At 38.2% G+C, this 12850-nt stretch overlaps 1 long non-coding RNA gene across 1 annotated transcript in view; it reads right to left on the minus strand.

Annotated features, from left to right (window-relative positions):
* LOC110398896 overlaps positions 5323-12850 on the minus strand; it is a 75289-nt gene continuing 67761 nt past the window's right edge. The window contains exons 3-4 of the long non-coding RNA XR_002438728.1: positions 6886-6986; positions 5323-5504 (exon numbers count right to left, since the gene is read on the minus strand). This is a non-coding gene — a long non-coding RNA (uncharacterized LOC110398896). The remainder of the gene's footprint in view (positions 5505-6885; positions 6987-12850) is intronic.

The raw sequence follows: 12850 nt of genomic DNA on the forward strand, positions 1-12850 counted from the left end.
CTAAACGAAACCTATTTCCTTCATGTCTTTAAAACAGCTTGTCACGAAGAATCATTGTGCAACAGTGTCATTCACAATTTTAATGATGACATCTCATTTCAGGAGGATGCAAGCTGAATCCCAATGAATAAATTCATGAAGTTTAACCTTTCCATGACCCCATTTCTTCTGTGTTTCCCTCTAGTCCCGCCCCAACTCATTAGCTGTCCTGACAAAAGCAGCTGAGATGAGATGTGAGTCTTTGTAACTGCTTTAAACAGAAGGAAAATATAGGAGGAAGAAGAAAGGTGGAAAGAAGCATTGTTTTTGGTCTGGAAATACTCTACTGTGCATTTGTAAGCAGGACAATTTTTCCTGGGTACGATGTGGTTCTTAACTGGAACGATGTATCTTGAAGCTGAAAATACCCTGACATTATAATTACGGTCGAGCCTAACTAATTTGTTTCTAATGCACTGCGAATGGAATCAAGCTCATTGAAATGCAGACTCTGTTCCAAGGACATCCTGTGGCTATCAAGAAAACCTCTGTCTCGCACTCTATTTTCAGCAGTATTTTCCCTGTCAACATTAACACAGTGTTTAAGTTCTCTTAAAGTAAATCAACCTGTTTTGTCCTACCTTAGTGCACAGCCTCAAGCCATTTTAATGTGGCGCCAGTTTGGTGCCCATGTTAGTGTGGACATTTGTCTTTGACCACCTACTTTCTTTTCTCTTTTACCATTTGGTAGTATTTCTCTTGAAATAGTAGTCTGTGAATTAGGACTATATGTATGCATACATACATATATAAATCTGCATTATGGAAATGCCTAATGAGACTAATTTTCTTGTTACAAACTTTTGCAGCATTGCATCAGTTGAGTGAAGATTTTTTTATACTTTTTAAATCTATTCCTTGTCTTGTTATTATTGCTGTCTTCAGCACTGGAAATTGGCAAGTATGAATTTCAATGGGTAAAGTTGGAAATAGCCTTTTTTTTTTTTTTTTTGCTTTTTATTTCAGCATCTGTCGATTTTTCAGATTTTTTAAATATAAGATTTAATACTAAAACTCTCGATATTCTATACTCTATTAGTGCATTCCAGTAAAGCATATCTTCTCTGAAATTCTTATTTATGCCAAATAGCAAACTTCTAAAACCTATCCACATTTCAGTTTTCTGCAATGGTACACTTACTGAATCCAATAGATTCCAATTGAAATTCCACTTATTACTTTGCATTTCTAATGAAAATAATGTAGTTGACTTTCAGGGTACTGTCATTATTGAAAGACATTGTCTTTAATTTTACTTAAATACCTCAATCTGGGGACAAATAGCAGCAATTTTCTATTGTTGTTCTACACTAAAACAAAGATGTTAGAGAAACATGAGGAAAAACAACAGTTTGTTGATGTAAGCTGAATTTATAACGAATTGTTACTGGGTAAAATTGCTTAAAGTAAACATATTGTGTTAACTGCATCCTTCTCTTCAAGCAAGCACAACTTGAATGTGGTCAATAAACACAAGGAGCAATAGAGAACATTTATCTTCTGATGAGCATTTCACCTGTGGCTGCCTCAGCATTCTTAGCCAGGCAGCAGAGAAGACCTGCAGCCTAGGGAAATCCTATGGGTAGCAGGTCCCCTCAAGGTGTCCAGAGGCCTTCCAGTAAGACAGGTATAGAGACTCATAGACAGGAAAGAAAACAAAAAGCCTGATGAATCCCAGCAGGATTTCTCTTTGCTGGATGTTAGCTAGTTTTGTTTCTATTAGTGCAAAAAGAGTTGGTTTGGCTCAGGAAAGAGTGTTGTCTAGAGGAAGAGTGAGGAGTATGGGTGACCCAAGTGAAGAAGGGAAAGTTTGGCTGGGACATGAGGCTTGAAAGAATGTGTAAACTGTTGTTGTAGTATGAATTCATCAGAGAAGGTAGGACTGACCTGGTAATAGCTGATAAGAATGTGAAAACCAGCCTTTCCTGTGAAAGGCTGATATACCCATTGAACGGATTGATGCTACTGGTCACCACGGTGTTTGTAATAAGAAAGCTTTTTTTTTTTTTTTTTTGAGTCATTCAAGCTTGTGATTTCTCTGTTGCATTGGTCTCCATGTGCCATACAAAGGATGACTTTTACATCACTCAAATGAGATATGGAGGCAGGAAGAGGAAGAAGTGCTGATAATCTTCCATGTTTGAATAACAACTATTTTACCTGTGCACTCCATGGGCAGCACTGAGGAATGGGACATGGGATTGTTTTGAAGTTTCAAACATTCTTTTCTGGTAGGGGAAAACATACATTTAGGAAAGTAATACTGAAGGGAAGCTAACTTTTGACGTCCCTAACCACTAGAGGTAGCCATACATTGGCTAAAAGTCATGCCTCTTTCATGCCTTTTACAGTCCCTTCCAACTCATGCTCAGGGCCTGGCTGTTGCTCAGCTGCCTGGGCTCAGCACTGTGGTGCTGGTGTCCCCAGTGCAAGGCAAAAGTTCTTCATGATTTGGACACATGGCAAAAGGCTAATAACCATATCCAGGACAGAGCCCAGCTCCCTGAATTTCCTTCTTGTGCAGTTATGGACAATCCAAGTTGAAATGTATGAGCAATTGTTTTGTTTTTGAATTGCTATCAATTCCAAAACTGAGGATCAAAATGAAAAAAGAAGAAATTTTTCCAAGATACCAGGAGCAAAAACTGCTCAGGTCAAGCGCAATGTATGATACCTCCCTGTGTTTGAACATCAAAACTGAAACAGATCTTCTAAAAAGAATCATAATTTTGCATTTAACCATTAAAAGCAAAGTGCATACGGGTGTGATTATGCTATTTTTAAGGGAAAAAATCATTTTTTTCAAGTTTTGAATGTATTTTTCTTTTTTAAGGAACCCAATTATCAAGTACTTAATATTTTATTATGGCTCCAAATGTCTATTTCTTTAGCTAAAAAACCCAAACCATTTCTCCCTCTTACTCCAAATTCTATGATGCAAATGATGGGGTTTATTGATGTGTAAGTTACAGCCGCCCATCCTCCACCATTCAGCTATGAAATAACTGGCATAGCAGCTAGAGTACGCAGAGACGATTCCCAGGGACCGCTGCCAGCCCCAAGGCACAGGGCTGTGCTGTATGAACATGTTTTGTGAGACTCTTCCTGCTAACTCAAAGCTTCCTGTCCACCTAGAGCTCCAAGTCCAGCACAACTTCAAATCCACCAAGGCAAAGTATTTTGTTAAAACATAAGTCTAAATCTGCCTATTTGGATACAGTGGTTTGGCAGTTTCTTAGACTTTTTTCTTCCAAATAGTTGCTAACAATGAAGGGCTCTTCTAGAGGTGATGGTATGAGAGCTGGCTGGTGAAGAGCAAATGGTTTCTTACTGGTATCTGATACAAAACAAGTCTGAGGGTGAATCAGAGAGAACTGGTAAATGGGAATCAAAAAGGAAAATTTGGAATAAGAGAAGCAGGAGGGGAAAAAGTATAGGCAAGGGGAAAATCATGAGAGGGTGTGGATTTAGGCAGTGTGCAGGAATGATGTGTGCCTAATATTTATCTCAAATGTCTAACTCTTAAATACACTGTCCCATCCAGATAAGTAAGACATCAAGAGGAGCAATGTATAGGCTAAATGGCAGAGTATGATCTTTATCTAAAAAAGATAACTGGAGGAAAAAAATAACAGAAAAAAATGAATATAAGATGAAAAATCAAAATAATGACGTGGCAAATGACTTCATAGAATTTCATCCTATGCATTTGACAATTTAAGCAATGGTGAACCTAAATGCAACTGTAGCCTCTGATCTTTGTCCTGCAGTGGAAATATGTGTGCCTGGCAGGAGCTTTATACCAACAAAAATTACAAATGTGACTGTATTAATGAACTGAAGATATAGGTTTTTTTAAGATATAGTTGCACTTCTAAAGACATCGAAGGCTCTTTACAATTTCTTTAAAAATCATAAAGGCAAAATTTTACACTGATACATACACATCTGTCTGCAAATATTCTGCCATTTTCCCAGAAATTGAGAATGATATTTTCTTCTGTACTGGTCCTGAAACTTCTGTCAACACATTGTTGTCATTTACCTGATTAGGTGCCTTTAACTCAGTTGCCTGGAAAGAATACAGATACTTTCAGCTCCTGTACCAATGACGCAGGTAATGTCCCTCAGGCACCAAGGAGCTCGGCAGCTCATCACCTAAAAGGGTCACTGCATGAACTGTAAGACAATATCAGGTACAAGTGTCCGTCTGTGACTGTTATAGGTGGTACTACAGAGGCCAGATGCACAAAGATGTCTAGTTCCAAGCAACTACAGTGAATAGTGATAGAAAAGCAGCAGATTATCTTAAGCGTCCTTTTAAGAGATATAAGGTGTTAAACATTTTATAGAGTGGGACCTGAGAAAGTAATAATTTCACCACCATCAGTGAAGAGACAAGGTGTTGATTTAACAAAGAATGGAAGTTGAATAGCAAGTTTAGATTTAATTGCTATTGAATGTCTTGTTGGTCCCTGTTTGCTGAATTGAGTTTATTGCCCACAGATGCTGAAAACCACCATTAATAGTTACTGTTACTCTGTTCTTGTTTCCCTTTGGCGCCTCGCCACCACTGCATAGGCAACAATGTTTATGACAGAGAACACCAAAGTAAACGAAAAGAGCTCTAATCCCTGAAACGTTCCTTCATACCACCAGCGGTGTTCAGTAGATACAGATTCAAAGGAATTTGTACAAGAACAAAATAAATTTCCCAAGGATATAGGTCAGTTTGAAGGGCTGCTGTATAACTACAGGAAAAAAATTTCCCAGATAAATTATGGCTCAGTGTCAAAAATTGAGTAAAATGTGGTGATCTTCTTCCTCAGTGTGGGTTTGTTTTCAACCATGACACAGTTCCCCTTGGCCTTGAATTTTTCAGGGGCTGTTTCTAGATGAGATGGAGAAAAGTTGGGAATTGAGAAGATAGTGGACTAAGGAAGCTGGAGGACCCTCATTAAGACTGGTTTGTGCAATATAGGCCTTCCCCGCTGAGTATAGTTGTGATGGTGTCACAGTCCTTTCCTATTAAAATAGCATCAGACAACCTAAATTATAGATTTTGCTCCATGAGGCTCTTAAAGTGCATCTTTATTAGCAGAAAGGACCATTTTGATCACAGTTTAATCTGCTATGTAACACGAGCTACCTCCACCCTGTAATTTCAGCTGCAAGCCCTTGTCCTTAACAAGATTTTCAATGAATGGAAGCCTTAATAAGAGAACAGAGAAACCTTTATATTTATTTAGGTAATCTTCAAAAGTCAAAATTGATCTTGTTTGTGATAAGGTAGAGAGGCTACATCCTTTTGCTTTTCTTGGGCCCCTGCCCACTTTTTTTTCCTCTGAGTCTTCTCTTGTCTCATTAATTATCAGCCTGGTTTAGTTGCTTTTCCCTTTTTAGTTGCTTAGTCTTGCTTTTCTGGCAGCATGATTTGTTGGGACCTTGTGAACAATGCCTCTTTGCTGAGACGTAAAAAGAAAAGGAACAAAATTTGAATGAAATTATGTTTCTACAAGCTGCAAACAGTTTCCAGCACCTTTCTCATTCTCTGCATTTTCATGTTACACAGCAGATAATTGATGCAGAAATGTGGTCTTCCTCTATGAATACACTGAGAGCTCTCTGGGGCACAGGAGTAGCTCAGTTACTCTGTTAGTCATTACTAGTACTCAGCTGAGGGCATATTTTCCACCAAAGTCAGTCTAAAACAGCCACTGATCTCCAGCACGAGCTCTCTGAAGGAAGAGTGGGCTTGGAGAGAGGGGAAAGAAGGATGCAGTGTAGAGCAGCTGCTGCCATGGCCTAGGGAACTCCAGGGCCTTAAATGCTGGGTGCCTGCACTTGCATACTGCTAATGGTCCTCGTTGGGGCTAACATCACCTACATGCCCCAGACACAGCTTTGGAGCCCATGGAGACACCACACCCTGCAGGCTGCATCCAGACATGTTGCTTTGGATCTTTGGGGGGTTATAACAGATTCCAAAATTTTTCTGAACATGTTTAATTTGGTAGAATGGACAAAGAGAGAGCCTCTCTGTGTCTTTTTACGTTTCACTTGTAAAATGAATGTTTGGATGTGTGTGACAGCTCCAGGAGGCAGTGCCTCTTTACAGGCCTTGTCATCACTTAGCACCTGATCCTCAGGCCACAGACCTTATCTTCTTTTTTGTCCCTAGCACTCACTGCTCCAAATTCAGCTTGAGACTGAACAGGACATTAGGCCTGAGAATTTCCTGAGTTTGCGCTGGTTGGCCAAAACTGTGTTTGCATTAGCTACACAGATTTCTTAAAAACACATGGAAATAGTAAATTCCAGCTGAAAGATACTGAAGCCAGTGGGCATGTGTCAAACTGAAATTCAGTAAAAGTAAAATTTAATTTTCTGTGGCTAGCTCCTCAGCTAGCATAAATCCTCATCACTCCTTCAAAGAAAACAGATCAAGTTGTAAAGTTCACCTGAGCATTTGGGCCAACTCTGACAGCAAAAGAGATCCCCACCATCTGACTCTCAGAACTTGTGCCACTGCTTCTTCAAGCAGCATTTGTGCCAAAGTATCCCTATGAATGGCAACTACAGCTTCTGCAGTCAGACTTGGAAACTTATTGATTCATCTTATTGATGGCAACAATTTACAGAAGCAGCTTCGCTCTTGACTGAAATAATATTTTGCTAGATAAAAAACAATAGAATTGGAAATAGCTTCGGAGTATTGGACTTATTCACCAGTATATAGATCACAAAAATAACAGTATGATCCACATAAAAATTAACAGTATATAACTTATTACTTTGTAAAACATTAAGATCTTTAAAACTTGAAAAATGCTGATTAACATTTACCTTGCTTCCCTCTGAAGACCCATGTTATGTTACGTATCTTGCTACTTTTCTGACAAGGCTTCCTACTGCTGAATAAAATTAACTGAAAACTCAGCTCAATTCTGGAAAGGAAAACAAAGAAAACCTGGCATGCAGTACACAAATCTTTTTTCCCCCATGTAAATACCAAGTTATTTACTTGCTGCCTGGGGCAAAATGCAGGCAGCCGAAGTGCCCTCTGGCAGCTGGAGGTCCTCTCTCCTACACATGGGATGTGCGCCTCAGAAAAGCCCTGCTTTGCTCCGGAGTATGGGTTTTCCTGTCCAAAATCCCATCCTCACTCTTCCTGCTCTACCTGGTGGGATACTGGCATCTTGCAGGGTGTTTCATATGTTGGGATTTTTGGGAGGTTGTAATGCTCAGTTAAACTGCTCAATTAAACATTAAACAGCAGTAACAGACAGATCTCCCTCAACTTTGTTAACTGCTGAAAACTGAGTACCAAGTTGTCTTAAATGCTACAAAAGTGATTAATACTCTTCTGCCACTGCAACATATAGCATTAAATTTACTTTAATTAACATGTGCATATATTTTTCCTGTAGTGTTCCCATTTTGGTGCAGCAATTTGGAAATCATTTTAACCTTGAATTTTTATTTTAGGACATAAAAGTGTAATGATAGAGAAATATTGCCTCTTCAGTTTATGCATTTGGGAAATGGTACACATTTTTGTGAATATTAAACAAGAATACATTTATATATATATATTTGTATGTATTTAGAGAAAGATGCATACAGTCTGTTGAGCCAAAATCATGTCAAAAATATTCCAGTGAACATATGTCACAAATTTATGCATTTGTAGGATGTTTTACACTAACAAGACAACAGCTGCTTTACTTTGTTTCATGGACCTCTGCCCAAACACTCTGTCTCGCATTTATATTTAATGATACTTGAAAATTTGTCCTGGTGGTAACCAGTTTTTTAATTCCAGACTGATTTTTTTAGAAAACAAAAGATATAAATTCAAGGAAATCCTCTACAGCTACAGTATATTTATTCCAGTTTTTGAGAAAGAAGCAGTGAAATAAATTATGAATCAAAAATATAAGTAAAAATCTGTACATAAATACTTACCATGACTCATTTTGGTAGCAACTGAACAACTTAGTTTTAAAATAATTTCTTGCAATCAACTCTTGTTGATTGTTAAAATAATTCCAACAGAAATAAAAATAATATATTGTGCGTATCTGCAGTTAGTTTATTCCATCTGTGCTCTTCCCACAGCCATTTATCTCTCTTGTAGTTAGAAACTGAAATGAGTTTAAAGCAATAAAGTATAATTCCATCTACACTGGGCTCTTCAGCTTGTATGACTGTAAATCACAGACCACTGCTTTGCACACACCAAAAGAATATAGATTTGACAGCAGAAATTTTTACAGTGGCCTCGGCTTCGATGGGGTCAGTATTGTCATAGATCATGTTAGTTACAGACAAAGAGTCATCACTGGTGGCAAGGTTTCTCATGGGTCCCCACAGCAGCAACCAGACTGGCCAGAAATTTTGGCTGTGTGTGCTGCTTAACAATTTGGGAGGGAAAACAGAAGATCTAGCTTCCAGGTGGCCCAAAGGCTGACAAGACCATCAGTAATGGAGGGGGTGGACCAGTCCCTGGAATGATCTGGACTGTTTCACAGATCAAGTGCAGAAGTCTGGTTCTGATACAGCCCGAGCAGCAGGCAGGCAGGGTAACACACTAGGATTGGCAATAGGGACACAATGAAGTGTCACCTCCAGGCATGTCTCTGCTGCTGCAGATGGATGTCCCTTTGCTCTTCCTGTGACCAGATTGTTCACATCAACATACCCAGTGACACTGTCAACCTCTGTCTTCCAAAACTCAGGTAGACACATGACTCATACTTACCATTTTCAAAAACCATTCCAGCTCCTTCCCAATATATTTTATTTATCCCTCTCTGTGTACTACTTCTGCTTGCAATGATCCTTTCACTAGTTTTCATCTCCTTGTTATGAAAAGCATTGACATTTTAAACAGGAGAAGACTATTATTTCTCTGTATCATAACACTGAAATATCTTTATTTTTCTTCTACCTCTCTTTTATGAAATTAAGAACTCTACAAGATAGTCTCTTCTGGCATAAAGCTTTTTGATATCTCTGCTTGTCCGAGCCACACTTTCACAGCATGTTCTCTAGTTGTTTGTAGGAGATCTTGGATTCCCTGCTATGACATCCACAGTCCCACTGAAAGTAGGTTTGATGAGTTGCAGAGAACCTGTTGCCAAGCTCTCCCACCTGGAGGACTTTCCTGCTGTGGAAAGCCTGAAAGAGGTAGACAGTAGCATAGAGGGTCAAACAAAGATGGAGGTTGCTGGAGAGAGGTTTTATCTAGTGATCCGTGAACATTAGGAAGATGAGACAAATTAGTAAGAGGAAGGATAATCCAAAACTCCTTAGAAATTCCGATTGATAGAGGCAAGATGCCTTACTTTCTGTACAACCTTGTGCTTTAGTGTGATTTCAAGGAGATTTATTCAAACAAATGATTTATTCAAACACCCTGCTTCCTGACTTGTACTTTCTCACTAAAACAGAGACCATATGCCAACATTTTACAGGATAGGAAGAAATGAATCAAGATGATGTTGCCAATGTTTGCACTTACCAAGACAAGTTGATTTAATGTTATCTCATTCTATTCTGACTTGCATCTTATTCCAAAGTTGTTTAGTGTGAAGAGACTACAAAACTATTGCAGAATCATCCAAAATGGAAATTGTGACAGATGGCAATAACAAAAAAAAAAAAAAAAAAAGATCCTACTTCTTTTTATACTATTAGAGCAAGGTTATTACTACAGTTACGATCTTAAGCTCTGTTTTATTTTTATAGCTACAATACTAGTTAACATTACCTTTGCCTAGCCAGCTGCCTTTGCTGAATAAAATATCTGTAACAGCTTCATAGAGGTTATCAGTAAAACAAATAATACATACATTGCTCCAAACTACTGATTTAAAATTCAAAAGGGAAATAAACACAAGTTTCTAAAATACCAAGGAAAAACACCTGCAGAAGAAGTGCCAAAGAGAAGGAAACACAGTTTTGAAAAGCAAGTTGAATGAATAGCTAACATCTGTAAGGTCAACAGTGGGGAGAGGTGGGCAGCAGTCTCAGAGTGTCTGTCAAAAAGTCTGTGGTAAAAAAAGTTTTTGAAATATCAGAACATGCATATCAGACTATGCTTTCTTTCCTTATAGAAAGTATGTATTTTCAAAGAATTGCTTTTTGAATAAAATCATTATTTTTAATTGAAAAGAAATGTTGATACATTTATGAGTTAACATCGGAAGTACTTATACATTCAGGCTGACAGATTTCTCATTGGTTTCATTATGTGTCTTGCTCCTCAATTAAAAGGTGACACTTTAGGGTGAATACATAATTATTTTAAAGTGAAAATATGATAGATGGATTTGAAATGCTGACAACATTTTTTCATTGTTAAAAAAATTATTTTTAAGTGAAACCATCACGTGTCTTATTTAAAAGAACCTTCAGTACAGTCAAATACTTTTCATAAGCTAGATCCAGGTGTTTTACATAGTCTACTCTGTTAATGTAGGAGAAATTATTTAAGTCATGCAACAGAAGGGTGCTGCTGCTTAGAGCATTCTGAAAATTTATAATTGAAATATGCATTTTAGGAGGGAGCATCTCTTGTTACATGAAACAATGATATGGCTATGTTTGATAGAAATCTTCATTCAACAGATTTGTTGTTGATTTGGGGTTTTGTTCTTTGATAGGGCATTTCACATAGGATATTGTAGACACCACACATAATGGAACAACTGCAAACTGCATACATAAGTATGGGAAGTTCCCACTAACTTAGAAGCACATCACTGAGAAGAAAAGTAAGTCAAGGTTTTAATTCAAATAAGAGGAGCCCACTGGCAGCAGCAGCTCCAGCTTTCCCAAGGGCAGTGGTGGTGTCCCCATCTCTAGAGGTATTTAAGAGATGCGTAGATGTGGCACTAAGGGACTTAGTTTAGCAATGGGACTCTGTAGGTTAAGTTGATTGTTGAACTTGATGATTTTGAAGTTTTTTTTCCAACATAAATGATCCCATGGTTCTATGAAATGTTCCCTTGTGTCCAGCAACATCAGTGGCTCATTGCCCTAAAGATGCTGACACTGACCCTGCACAGTGGGGGCTCATACCAAACCCTGCTAAGGAGCAAGTAGGTTTAATCCTGGCATTGGAGGAGTCTCCACAGTCCAAGACAAGAGTTATTCCTTTTTTTGTAAGCTACTTATATTGCCAGTTGAAATCTGTTGCTAATTTTAAGGAAGCAGTAGGAATAACTGCCTGAAAAGCTATGTTAGTGTAGAATCAATTAATCCCTTCAGATAATTTTCTTTCAAGTGTTGTTAAGCCCATATTTTAATTTCTCTTCAGCAGCTCATAATAGCCAAATTGACAGAACTGCCTTTCTGAGAGAATCAGCGACCCCATAAACTAATGATATGTTTTTAAGAACACACACTAATTCTGAAACATTCAATAGTAACACCTGTAATCAATTTGTTCCCCTAGCTTAGAGAAAATATATGAAATTTCTTGTTACTTCTATTCACTTTTAGCTTTTTCCATAAGCAATTGAGTAAGATGTTTAGCCCCTGTCTGACATAAGCCACGCATGATTATGTTAGAAATAGAGAACAAAAATTAATAAAGGAAGTAACCTTAAGTGCAGTCCTCCACACATACTCAAGATGGGAAAGCACAACTATCATTTTAGATCACCTTTTATACAGTCGTATACTTAGATTAGCAAGTGTAGGGGAAGCTAGGATATGACTCTTCTTACCTACTTTCAGCACTTAAAAAAAATTAAAGATTTATTCCAAATCAGCTGCCTAGGCTTTCTCTGTAGTCATGGGGAATACCTTCAAGGTATCATTTATGTGTATATTTTAGACATATCACTGGCCTTTTGAGATGTCCAACTCTTTCACTTGGTTACAGCAAGGACTCATCCAGATGAGTTTGGCTGCACACCTAACTTGTAGTGGGCTGAAGCTGGGTAAGATGGATCCTAGTTAGCAGAAGCTTCCTCCATACCGTGCTGGGATCCTGCACTGCATTTCACCACTTGATAGCATTGGTGTAGTGCTACAAATGCAAGCTTCTCAGAATTGAACACATCTAATAACATGATTGCTCTAACACTTTCTGCTATCCGTGCATTAGGGATGAAAGTGCATAATTAACAAGTGTGTGTTGGCAGTTATTTTTAGATGCATCCACATTTGCAGGTGGAACATCTCCCTCTTGTTATGAAAAAGCAGACCATTATATTCTGAAAATAGGAGAGCAAAATGAACATGTTGAAATCACTCCCAACTTGTATCTTTGTTCATGTGGTGTAATGCCCACCACTGCTGCAAGGAGTGCTCTGCAAATAGGGAAAAATCTGGAAAGAAACTGGGAATATGGAATAGCCAGAAGTTTAAAAAGCTCTCAGCATGGGATGGTTTCTGTGCAGTTGTTTGAGGGCAAGTCACTTATTTCAGTGTGTCTACTGCATGTATTATGTTTATAACAAGAAACTAAGAGAAGACTGATATTGACAAAGCCATTGCATTTTTTTCTTTCATTACATTTATCAACATGCATGGCAAAAGAAGGCGAGCACTCGCCTCTTCTGGTCACTTGAGTGCATTGCTTGCACCTGAGCTCCCTGGGTTAGCCACGCCTTCTCACATGGTGCTCAACCATTGGTTTAGGCTGTGACCTGCAATTCCACTGCACAATATCTTTCTATGATTTTTTGCCTCTAATTTAATCCCTTTTCCTTTTCCTTTTCCTTTTCCTTTTCCTTTTCCTTTTCCTTTTCCTTTTCCTTTTCCTTTTCCTTTTCCTTTTCCTTTTCCTTTTCCT

The sequence above is a fragment of the Numida meleagris genome, chromosome 4 (assembly GCF_002078875.1).
Source record: "Numida meleagris isolate 19003 breed g44 Domestic line chromosome 4, NumMel1.0, whole genome shotgun sequence".
In the NCBI taxonomy this organism is placed as follows: Eukaryota; Metazoa; Chordata; class Aves; order Galliformes; family Numididae; genus Numida; species Numida meleagris.